This window comes from Physeter macrocephalus, chromosome 16, assembly GCF_002837175.3.
Source record: "Physeter macrocephalus isolate SW-GA chromosome 16, ASM283717v5, whole genome shotgun sequence".
Lineage (NCBI taxonomy): Eukaryota > Metazoa > Chordata > Mammalia > Artiodactyla > Physeteridae > Physeter > Physeter macrocephalus.
In genome coordinates, this window is record NC_041229.1 from 96,978,284 (window position 1) to 96,991,373 (window position 13,090).

The 13,090-nt window shown below is 41.9% G+C and overlaps 1 protein-coding gene across 12 annotated transcripts in view; it reads right to left on the reverse strand.

The window, feature by feature from the left end:
- The window catches only part of LOC102989160 (activating molecule in BECN1-regulated autophagy protein 1), a 164,135-nt gene that overhangs the window by 61,441 nt on the left and 89,604 nt on the right, over positions 1-13,090 (reverse strand). The window lies entirely within an intron of this gene.

Consider the following 13,090-nt stretch of genomic DNA (forward strand, 5'->3'; position numbering starts at 1 on the left):
ATTTTTTTCCACTTAATCCCTAGAAGGAACATGGAGGTAAGCACCACATCCTCACCTGTCAAGTGGACAAAGAGACAAAATGACTCACTCAAATTACACTGTGAATTATTGAAAGAGCCAGAATGACAAAAACCCGGCCATCAATGTCTAGTTCAGCTTCTAACACACAAGATCAGTAGTTCTCAGTCTTTTTGTGTTCACAATGTACAATTTGGATACTAGATTTTTTGGCAGTATTTTTGAAGGGATTAAAAGACTCAACACAACAGTAAAGTCGACACTAATAAAAACGCCAGCACTATTTTAATAAGACAGTGTCTCACAGCACACGTCTGATGGCCTTTGGTACTGCATCAATGAGCAGAACAGTACTCCCTGCCCTGACTGTTCGCACTCCAATCTAACTTCTCACATGCTCTAGGAAACACAAGCTCTGTCTTTGGCACCAGCATCTTACCTCTTACTCCTACCAACTTATATCCTACTCTAGAACACATGTGTGACATTCTCAGGCCCAAAGTCAACCTCACACTGAAATAACAATTTTATTTAGCAAAACTGCATTTTACACACCAGACAAAACTTGGTGGCATACCAGCATGCTAGGTTGTACAAGAAAAGCCAGCCTCCCTTCAGGAAGGCAAAGCTGCCTCCTTGACCAAGAGGTCAACTTGAATTTAGTGGTTAATTAATACTTTAATGCAACATCACCAGGAAATAAGCAATTGACAATCAGTGCCAAAGGCACTCATTAAAGACTATATCTTCCTGTATCACATCAGAATGACAGCCTCTCTGACAGCCAGAGAAACAACTGACCTCATCTAAGGAAGCTAAGCTGGAAAGACACTGTACCTCCCAAAAAAGCTTGTTGAAGAAAAGAAGGCTGTTGAAGCCTGGTTTGAGTGGTAGGAACTTTAGGTGTGGTTAAGAGACACAAGGAAAACTAGAGAAGTGAAAACTCGCCTTTTTGTAACACAATTCTCTGACAGGCTAAGTATTCTCTTGATATCTTTGGGTAAAGCCTTGTTACAGATCAAAGTTAAATTATTTTCCTGTTACCTGTGGGGGAAATTGTGACAGAGTGATGTAATGATCAAGAGTAAGGAAACAGATAAAACCTAGGACTTCTGGATACAGTAATTCAAAGCATTTTTTAAAAGGTATGAAAATAATAACAGAACCTGAAAGTTAACTTATTTTTTTCTGTTAAAAATTCCCAGAACTTAGTGTAGGGTCTAGCAAGTTGCAGCACTCAAGAAGTATATTCCACTCGGGACTTCCCTGGCGGTCCAGTGGTTAAGTCTCCACGCTTCCACTGCAGCGCGCAAAGGTTCAATCCCTGGTGAGGGAACTAAGATCCCACGTGCCATGTGGCACGGCCAAAAAAAATAAAAAACAAAAACAAGTATATTCCACTGAATTTATTACACACGAACTTAAAAACAAGACTACAAGACTATATTATCAGGACTTCCCTGGTGGCACAGTGGTTAAGAATCCACCTGCCAAGGTAGGGGACACGGGTTCCATCTGTGGTCCGGAAAGATCCCACATGCCGCGGAGCAACTAAGCCCATGCGCCACAACTACTGAGCCTGTGCTCTAGAGTCCGTGAGCCACAACTACTGAAGCCCATGCGCTCTAGGGCCCGCGTGCCCCAACTACTGAGCCCACATGCTGCAACTACTGAAGCCCGTGCACCTAGAGCCTGAGCTCCGCAACAAGAAAAGCCACTGCAATGAGAAGCCCGTGCACCGCAACGAAGAGTAGCCCCAGCTCGCCACAACTAGAGAAAGCCCACACGCAGCAACAAAGACCCAATGTGGCTACAAAAAAACCCCCAAAACTATATTATCTGTCTGAATAACAATGAGAGCAATAGTAAAATCATTCAGTTTTGGTATTTTTCCTGGTTGATTATTTTCATAATGAAGTTAATAAGTATTAGAACCACTAGGGGAAAACAGTTTCCAATGAATACGGGAATAAATGAACAAATCATTGTTCTGAGGTATAAGATCGACATGAACAGAACAGATCCATTCACATCCTTCTCAAATACAAAGAGAGACCCTAATTTCTACCCTAAATTCTACTCTTTCTAATGCAGCTATACTGTCTATTGGACAGAGGGGGAAAAAACCTATTGGGTTGGCCAAAAGGTTCATTCGTTTTCTTCCGTAAGATGGTTCTAGTAGCACTTAGTTGCCTTTAACTTCATTCAAAACAATTTTGTTAGATTGTATGTGACAGCTGTCATATCAGTGTGCATTTAAAAAAAGACATCAAAATTGGTGAATTTTTGTGTAGCTATTTAAAAATCGAAGATGGAAGAAAAACATTTTTGGCACATTATGCTTTATTATTTTAAGAAAGGTAAAAACACAACTGAAACGCAAAAAAAGATTTGTACAGTGTATGGAGAAGGTGCTGTGACTGATTGAACGTGTCAAAAGTGATTTGCGAACTTTTGTGCTGGAGATTTCTTGTTGGACGATGCTCCATGGTCAGGTAGACCAGTTGAAGTTGATAAAGATCAAATCCAGACATTAACTGAGAACAATCAATGTTATACCATGCGGGAGATAGCCGACATACTCAAAATATCCAAATCAAGTGTTGAAAATCATTTGCACCAGCTTGGTTATGTGAATCGCTTTGATGTTTGCGTTCCACATAAGTTAAGCGAAAAATCCTTCTTGACTGTATTTCCGCATGTGATTCTCTACTGAAACGTAACGAAAACATTCCATGTTTAAAACAAATTGTGACAGGCAATGAAAAGTGGATACTGTACAATAATGTGGAACGGAAGAGGTCGTGGGGCAAGTGAAATAAACCACCAACAACCACACCAAAGGCCAGTCTTCATCCAGAGAAGGTGATGTTGTGTATGTGGTGGGATTGGAAGGGAGTCCTCTTTTATGAGCTACTTCCAGAAAACCAAATGATTAATTCCTATAAGTACTGCTCCCAATTAGACTAACTGAAAGCAGCACTTGACAAAAACGGTCCAGAATTAGTCAACAGAAAGTACATAATCTTCCATCAGGATAACTCAAAATGGCATGTTTCTTTGATGACCAGGCACAAACTGTTACAGCTTGGCTGGGAGGTTCTGATTCATCCACCGTATTCACTAGACATTGCCCCTTTGGATTTCCATTTATTTCGGTCTTCACAAAATTCTCTTAATGGAAAACGTTTCAATTCCCGGGAAGACTGGAAAAGGCACCTGGAACAGTTCTTTGCTCAAAAAGATAAAAAGTTTGGGGAAGGTGGAATTATGAAGTTGCCTAAAAAAAATGGCAGAAGGTAGTTGAACAAAACAGTGAATACATTGTTCAATGAAGTTCTTGGTGAAAATGAAAAATGTATCTTTTGTTTTTACTTAAAAACTGAAAGAACGTTTTGGCCAACCCAATACAAAGGGCTAGTACTCATCCTAGATTTTCCCCTATGCCTAGCAGATAAAAATTAGGCTCAAGGAGGGAAATACAGTACTGGTTCACCAAGGACATCTAATCCCTATCTATCTTCTTCTAAGGAGATGCTGGACGTGATCTTTTTTTTTTTTGCGGTACGCAGGCCTCTCACTGTTGTGGCCTCTCCCGTTGTGGAGCACAGGCTCCGGACGCGCAGGCTCAGCGGCCATGGCTCACGGGCCCAGCCGCTCCGCGGCATGTGGGATCTTCCCGGACCGGGGCACGAACCCGTGTCCCCTGCATCGGCAGGCGGACTCTCAACCACTGCGCCACCAGGGAAGCCCTGGACGTGATCTTTAGAACAAAAAAGATGGGGAGAAAAAGCTGAAGTTGGCCTTCCCTGGTGGCACAGTGGTTACGAATCTGCCTGCCAATGCAGGGGACACGGGTTTGAGCCCTGGTCCGGGAAGATCCCACGTGCCGCGGAGCAACTAAGCCTGTGTGCCACAACTACTGAAGTCCGCACACCTAGAGTCCATGCTCCACAGTTAGAGAAGCCACCGCAGTGAGAAGCCCGTGCGCCACAACGAAGAGTAGCCCCCACTCACCGCAACCAGAGAAAGCCCATGCACAGCAACAAAGACCGAACACAGCCAATAAATAAATTAATTAATTTTTTAAAAAAAGCTGAAGTCAAGAAAGTCATAAGAGAAGCAACACAGAGTAGAGCTGAGAAATGGACATTTTAAGGCTCAGCTTGAGAAGGTCCACAGATATCTACAGAATGAGGATGACAAGATTATGTTCCCACAGGATCAACCGAAGCACCTGGAGGGGAGGTGAGGAGAGGAGAAAACGAGTGGGATGGACTGAATAAATTTTTAAATGGAAAAAAAGTCTTATCAACAGCAAAAATTTTAAATAAATAAATAAATAATAAAGTATTTTAGGTCCTTCTGAAAGTGGAATAGCAAATGAAATTACTTAACTTTAAAGTTAAGTAATTTAAGTTAAATAATTTAAAGTTAAGTAATTTAAGTTACTTAACTTTAAATCCTAGTCAGGTAACTGGCATGCAGCCTCCAAGGCCCAATGCTAGGTATAATCTGGAATACAAAGGATTATTTATGATTAAAAGAAGAATTCAAACCTTTGGCTTCTCACAAGAAAGCAGTTATGGGTGACCCCTTGGTAGCTCCTAATGTTCAACATTTACGAACATCAAAGCCAAAGGAGAACATAAGTGAAATATTCAAGTTTAACGTCCAGGTCCTAGGTTGAAAAAGGAATGGGGAGGCATGCATTTCTCTGGGAAGCAGACTGGACCTTAATCTTGCCTGTATTAATCTGCAATATTCTTTGATTGAGTCTATTTATGCACACACAAAAAAATCCCCTTCCGTCACAGACTGCCCAATAAAGAAACAAAAAAGAAAGATATAAGAGGAGTTCTGAGGATAACTCAGTTTGTCAAAATGAGGTCTAAGATGGGCTTCCCTGGTGGCACAGTGATTGAGAATCTGCCTGCCAATGCAGGGGACACGGGTTCGAGCCCTGGTCTGGGAAGATCCCACATGCTGCGGAAAAACCGGGCCCGTGAGCCACAACTACTGAGCCTGCACGTCTGGACCCTGGGCTCCGCAACAAGAGAGGCCGCGAAAGTGAGAGGCCCGCGCACCGCGATGAAGAATGGCCCCCGCTTGCCTCAACTAGAGAAAGCCCTCGCACAGAAACGAAGACACAAAACAGCCAAAAATAAATAAATAAATTTATTAAAAAAAAAAAAAATGAGGTCTAAGAATTCAAAATTCCAATATTTTCCTTTAGAGACAGGGCCCTGAGGCCACTTCAAGTATGATAGTTTGTTTCAGTTATGCTCCCCACACAAAAGTTATGAGTCATGTAAAATTATAAAATGTGAAATAGTCAAATTGTAACCAACATTGCTTAGCTCTTGCTATAAGAATCCCATAATTTCTTGCCATATCCTTTTCACTATTACTTTAAGGTCTCAGATCAGGAGAGACGTAGAAGAGGGAAGTCTAGCATACAAAATGAAGAGGGCAAAGAAAGCAGGCATCTTTATTTTTTATTGTGTTGTATTGTATTGCATTGTTTGTTTATTTATTTATTTGTCATGCCACGAGGCTTGTGGGATCCCAGTTCCCTGACCAGGGATTGAATCCGGGCCCTTGGCAGTGAAAGGGTGGAGTCCTAACCACTGAACCACCAGGGAATTCCCAGCAGGCATCTTTATTTATTTTTTTAAAGGGTATTTACCATGTTTTATCCAGCATGCTTTTTTTTTTTAATTAACTTTTTTTTTTTTTTTGGCTGCCTTGGGTCTTTGCTGCTGTGCACGGGCTTTCTCAAATTGCAGCGAGCGGGGGCTACTCTTCATTGCAGTGCACGGGCTTCTCACTGCCGTGACTTCTCTTGTTGCGGAGCATGGGCTCTAGATGAGCAGGCTTCAGTAGTTGTGGCTCTCAGGCTCAGGAGTTGTGGCACACGGGTTTAGCTGCTCCGCGGCACGTGGGATCTTCCCAGACCAGGGCTTGAACCCATGTCCCCTGCATGGGCAGGCGGATTCTTAACCACTATGCCACCAGGGAAGCCCCTCCAGCAGGCATCTTTAAATAAAGGAGATTCCCAGATACCAAGACTGATTATTTTTTTTCAAGATTTCTAAACTCTAACAATTTTTCTTCAGGTATCAGAAAAGAACACTGTCTCTCTCTGTAGTGCATTAGCACGTAGCTCGTAGTTTCCCACAAAGGAGAGACACTAATAACACAAAGGAAAAGGTAAGCAACTCCACGTCATGCCTGAGAATGAAGACTAACAATAAGTCCACACTAACCAAAACTAAAACACAGTGTACCTGGAAATAATGGTAGAATGGGACAAAAAGTAAACATGAAGCTGAAAGACATAAACCACCAGTCAGCCTTTCCTTCACCACTATAACTTCCAAATTCTATGTCCAATTCCTCTGGTACTTCCACCCAGTGGCAGCTTGAGAAATTCTATAAATGAGTCTTAGAGCTGGCAGTTCAATAGATGGGGTGGGGACAGGTTAGGTCCTGAAGCTGCCAGCAGAGCAAGCTCACTGTTTTCACTTAGATGGTATTATTATTATAATTTTTAAAATATCTTTATTGGAGTATAATTGCTTTACAATGGTGTGTTAGTTTCTGCTGTATAACAAAAGTGAATCAGCTATACATATACATATATCCCCATAACCCCTCCCTCTTGCTTCTCCCCCCCACCCTCCCTATCCCACCCGTCTAGGTGGACACAAAGCACCGAGCTAATCTCCCTGTGCTATGAGGCTGCTTCCTACTAGCTATCTATTTTACATTTGGTAGTATTTATATGTCCATGCCACTCTCTCACTTTGTCCCAGCTTATCCTTCCCCCTCCCCGTGTCCTCATGTCCATTCTCTACATCTGCATCTTTATTCCTGTCCTGCCCCTAGGTTCTTCAGAACCTTTTTATTTTTTTTTAGATTCCATATATATGTGTTAGCATATGGTATTTGTTTTTCTCTTTCTGACTTACTTCACTCTGTATGACAGTCTCTAGGTCCATACACCTCACTACAAATAACTCAAATTTCGTTTCTTTTTATGGCTCAGTAATAATATTCCATTGTATATATGTGCCACATCACTTACATGGTGTTATTTTTAAGGGTAGCTTGGGTTGCATCATGGTGCCAGAGAGGTATCTAAGAATTCCCAAGCTCACCCTTGGTGCTAGCTGCTTCTTATCGCATAGGACCTTAAAATTCTTCCTTGGTAAGACAAAGATTAGAATAGCTGGAAACTTCTTTAGAGCAGGTGTTCTTAAGCTGTCCCTGTCGTCTCTCTACCTGGAACATGGGGGTGGAGAAACTGGGCATTTGAAAAAACTTATTTCAAGCTTTGTATTGATATGTTCAGGTTTAATTAGTTTACCTAATAAGCAATATAACATTTTATCCCTTTCTCCCAGTCACCTCACTTCAGCAGAATCAATGAAAATATTCAGACCAAGAAACACTTTGTGACTTTTATAAGCTCTCAATTAGGTCTTATGTTAGCTGTATTCATTTTGCCTAAAAGAACATCAAGTTCAAATTCAGTGACCCATGATAAATAAAGGTAAAGGTAGGAGGGGAAGGGGACCCAAAGAGTAAAGGCAGAGGAATGGAAGGATAGTGGCTGAATCCCATCACTACACACTCTAACCTCTTATCAAGGGAATAAGAGACAATCTGTAGTTTTATTTGGGGAGAGTCTCTGCCTCTTTAAACAGTCTCTACACTTCCATTCTCAGCACTCTTCTTCCTTCCCAAGGCATACCACTGTTCCACCTCCTCTGGGGAGTGGAATCTACAGTTCCCCATCCCAGGTTAAGCTTCTCTTCACTTTCTAGTAGCAAATATGGACACACACACACACACACACACACACACACACACACACACACACACACACACACACACCCCAAGCTGTGGAAGCTCCCTTTATGCCTCACAGTCATTTCATGAACCTTGGCTAAGCTTTGAGACAGAGCAAAGAGATGTTCAGTTGCTCTATATGCCCTGAGGCCCAATCCATGCATCCACATTTGGAGCCCATAAAATAACTTTTAACCAATCTCATCAATAAGGCCAAGCAAAAGCTAACTCGTATGCTTGAGGAGAACTGAATTCTAGCTTCTCGCAACCACTGCTATAAAAACACAGAATGTGCCACAGTGACTGGGCACACAAAGATCCCTTGCCTTAGGAACTTTTCTTCCAATTTGCTTCTGTTAAAGGAGCTGGGGATTATAAATAATGCCATGGGTACAGGTTCACTTACAGCCAATTTAGTAAGTGCTCGCACAGTTAATTCTGTCAGTCTTACTCCTACACAGAAATACATGTGGCCCCAAGGGGCCCAACCACCCACAGAGCTCTTTTGCACATCTTTTTACCCTCCAGCACACAGAAATAGAGGGTTACATCCAGAAAACAGAGAAAGAGAAAGGCAGTTTCTCTGAAATGCTATGTCTAGAAAACCAGGATCTAGCTTCCCATTTGGATGTAATTTCTAAATTCATGTCTCTCTGAATAAACCAAATAATGATTTAGACCAAGATGCTTCTCTGGAATTCAAAATCTGTACATCTGTATCCCTTGGTATGCTGAAACTTTCCTTTCATGTATATGTAAGGACACTTTAAAAAGCAGTTTGTTTAGAATGAGTTACCAGGTTACCTCAGATCTCAAAAATCTACTTCGTTGTGGAGGAATGTTACAGTAATAGCGTTTAATGATTTAAGCCCCCCTGTATCCATGCCCTTTAAACAGAGTACCCTCTCTGACTCTGGGCTTAGCCATGTGGCTTACGTTAGCTGACAGGACAATAACAAAAGTGACAGCAGAGACTCGCAAAGTGCTTGCGTATTGGGGCCTGACGGCTCGTTTCTCTCTGTAAGCCTGAGACACTGTGTGAAGAAACTGGTGAAGAGAAAAGAGACAAGTCATCCAGCTGAGGCCAACCAGCCTGTCAACTGCCAGATATGTGTGAAGCCATCTTTATTAGTTTTCTGCGGCTATAATTACGAATTACCACAAACTTAGTGGCTTAACGTAACTAGCTTTCATTCCTGCAGGTCAGAAGACCAACATGGGTCTCATGGGGCTAACATCAAGGTGGTAGCAGGACTATGTTATTTTCTGGAGGCTCTAGGAAAGGATCCATTTCCTTGCTCATTTGTTTTTGGCAGAATTCAGTTCCTTGCAGTTTTAGGACTGAGGGTCTTTTTCCCTTGCTGACTGTTAGCTGAGGGCCAAACAATTCCCATCTTCTATCACTGCATCTCTTGGACTGACCTGTCTGCCTTTCTCTTCTACTTTTAAGGGCTCATGTGATTAGACTGGGTCCACCCAGATAATTCAGTATCTTCTCCCCATCTCAAAATCTGTAACCTTAATCACATGTGTAAAGTTTCTTTTGCCAAATAAAGTAACATATTCACAGGTTCCAGCGATTAGTATGTGGAGATCTTCAGCAGTCCACTGTCCTGATTATTACACCAACTAAGACCATCAATAACCAGCCAAGTCATCAACTGACACAGAGCAGCCAAGTTGGCTCAGACCAGATGAACTGTAAACAGGAACCACAGAATTTTAAGGAACAGTTTTAAGGCCAGTAAAATTTAGGGGTGGTTTGTGAGGCAGCAAAAGCTAACTAATAAACTGGCCAAGGCTACACCACTTCCAAAGGGTCTGTGCAACCCTCAACCTGGTAACATAGTTTCCCCCTTTCTCTGCTACAGTTCAACAAGCATGCCTAAGAGGTCACTGGCAGTTTTCTGTCCTCTGAATCATAAAACAAAATAATTAATTAGTTTTATTTCTTTTTCCAGTCCAGATCTAGAGATTATTGCTGAAATTTAACAAAAGTCAGCCTTATAATCTCAACAGAACCAGAGAGGGGCTTTTTGATGGACAACTAGAAGCTATACACACAAAATACGTATAAATATAAATATATATGTACACACACGCACACAAACACACACAAGTTTTAGGGAAAGATTTGAAGGAAGGGCCAACTTTTGATAGAGCAAAAGCTCCTGATGAGAGGGAAATTTCACTGCCACCTGTTTCCTCTTCACGTATAAACACCGATGAGGGCTTTGGGGCACAGCGTCTAAGCAGGGGTCTCTAACCCTTCATTAGCCAAATATATTTCCTCAAATTTGCTGATACTTAAAGGTCTGGAAAACTTCAGTGGAAGGAAAATGCCAACAGCAAGTTAATGTCTGTCATCTTGGCTCTTTTGGCTGACTTCCCTATGCCTAGGCCTTGCCTATTAATTGAATGCTATTTGGATTCCATCTCAAAAATAAGTGTGGATAGAGACCAGAGGCCTGCCTTCCCCAGACTGATAAGAACAGCACAGTGCAATTATACCCAAACAGCTTTGCTCTGGAATGTAATCACCGACCCAGCCTTCTTCCCAATGGGATGGCAACAGTGTAATTACCTCTTCAGGAGTCATTGTTTGGGAATGTAGTTCTTCTACAGGGCTCTTTCTAGTGGAAAGGAGCTGTAACAAGAGTGCATGAGAACTTGTAGCCCCCTCCCCAGTAGCAGTTTTGTAGCTGAACAAATTATTTTTGTTTTCTTAAAGTAAAGCCAGAGTTTACATTTCAGCCTCTTTTTCCACCAACATGGAATCACCCATACCCCATGATGCTTCTATTTGAAAAGTCCCAATCTAAAGCTAGACTGCTTGAGTTCTGATTCCTACTCTGTCAAGCACTAGCTGTGGTCTTGGGCAAATTACTTCATCTGTTTATGCCTCGGTTTCCTCATTTATAAAAATGAGTAATAACAGGACATCACTGGAATATTATGAAGATTAAGTGAAGTAATATGTGAGAAGTGCTTAGAGAACTACTTGGCATATAGTAAGTGCTCCTGGGTCTTTGTTTTGTTTTGTTTTTAGCACATTTGAAGCACTGTATTCCACCACAGTCTCCACATTTTGCAAATGTGATCTAACATCAGCTCATGGTCAAATCTAAGCTTGAGTTACTGCATTCTTTCTGTCCACAACCCTTTTGCCAATTCAGCACAAGGGGCAGTGTTTTGGAAAATTTTAAATGCTGCTGTAGAACTGTCCTAGTCTCCGAGCTATTTGCCTAGGTAAACTCTCCAATAAGCAGGAGTGACTACATATTTCCATGTCATTCTTTTCATTTGTGTTACTAGTCCAGGGATATTACAATAAAGAGCCTCTTGTGAAATCTTGCTGTTGAAAAAACGAGCAAATACTACCAAAAGCAGCCACTGGCAATATGGCAGATTCTGGAGAAAATTCACCTTTTTAGACAGATTTATTCATGAAAATGAATGATATATTTTCCTCACATGCCTACAGTATATCCGACCTCCCTGAAGACTCTTGTTCCCACTAGGAACTTCCACCTTTTACCTCCTGTCCAGTTTTCCCTCTGTTCCTTTGTACCCTGGACCAGTTAAATTCCCTGTCTAGGAAGAATATTTTTTGGCTTGTGCTTCACCAGCCATGAGCCATAAGAGTAAAAATCATGAGTTTGCTTGCCAAGCAGTCCCAAAGTATACAACCCCACAGCTCAAGGCAGTAGGAATGAAGCTGGGCCCCTTCTGCATGGCACACAGCTGCAGTGGGCTGGGCTTATGATAAACCCAGGGATTCATCATGGTAGCCCTGTAAAACGAGAGAGTGTTTTTACAGGCTGACGTATGTAGTTACAGGATAACTTTCTGGCTCTGGGGTGACACTAAACACCTGGCCAAAAGAAACACCCCCACCCCCGCAAAGAGTTTTCAACACTTCAAAAGGTCCCTGGTCACCCACCTGCAGGTGCCTCTTTCCACCTCATGGCTTATACCAAGATATCTGTGCTTACTCTTGGCTTCTAGCTGAGTGCCACAAGGACCCTGGGGAAGAGCTGGCCTTGTGGATCAGCAGGTGTCAAAGAAAGGAAATTAACACCCAAGGGTTGGATCTACTTTGGTAGAGAGGGTGAGAGGTGCTGTCTGCCAGCTCCCATGGCATTTCCAGCCAGTTTGGAATAAATGAGACTGCCCAAGGACATGGTCTGAGAAAGAGGAAGAAAAGGTAATATGAGATCAGAGTTTTAAAAAAGAAGGAGGTGGAGGGTTAACATTCATATCAAGCACTTAGGAAAAAATGGAGTAGATGGGAAAGCAAAGAAGACTGTTTCAAGTCTTTCCAGAGTATGTATAAGACCTCTAATCTTAAGTAAAGTGGAGATTGGCTATTGCCTCCACTGGAAAAAATGGGCTTTGACCTCATATTTCGCTTTTTTTTTCCTCACATCTTCTCTGTAGGTTTCTATATTGTTGTTTTGAGGGGTTGCAAAACAAGTCAAAGCACATACCAATCATAACCTCAGAAAAGTAAAAGGGTCCTGGCATTACAGTGGGTACTTATAGCCCTAGAGGGCATCTTCAGCTGACACCTTCAAAATGAGCAGTATTTCTAAGAAGTACACAACCCACAGGACTCAATAAACTTTGAGATCACTCTAGGTCTAGGGAAGCCCCAGAGTACAGAGAACTTACAGTACAAGTAAACAGTGGGGTCTCAATCCAGATATGTTGATGTTAACCTTTCTTTTCCAGGAGTTCTTAGAAGGGGAAGAGACAGGAAATTGGTTAAGAAGTTACAAGAAAAGTTATAGGTCAATTTCTCCTAGGAATAAAACTCCTAGCAGAGCTGACAAGAACCTGTTGTCCCAGCATAAAAGCTTAATAGACTCATATTTTCTGCTGTAGAAATGCTGGCAGGTTCTGTGCTCTCATAGCCAGTTTTCTGTGTACACGTCTACCTTAGCATTTAGCACAATACACACTGTCCTACAGCTGTTTCTGAGCACGATGGGCTTACACAGTAGACGGTAAGCTTATGGAGAGCAGAGATCATGTCTTTTTCATCTGGGTACTATCATATACCTAACATTGTACCATATAAACAACAAAAGCTCAATAAAAGCTTATCAAGTAAAAATGGCTTATATACCAGCTAAGCACTCTATAGGTAATAACAAATTCATTCATTTTTTCCCCCATTACTCATAGCTCCAGATCAAGAAGAGTTATACAC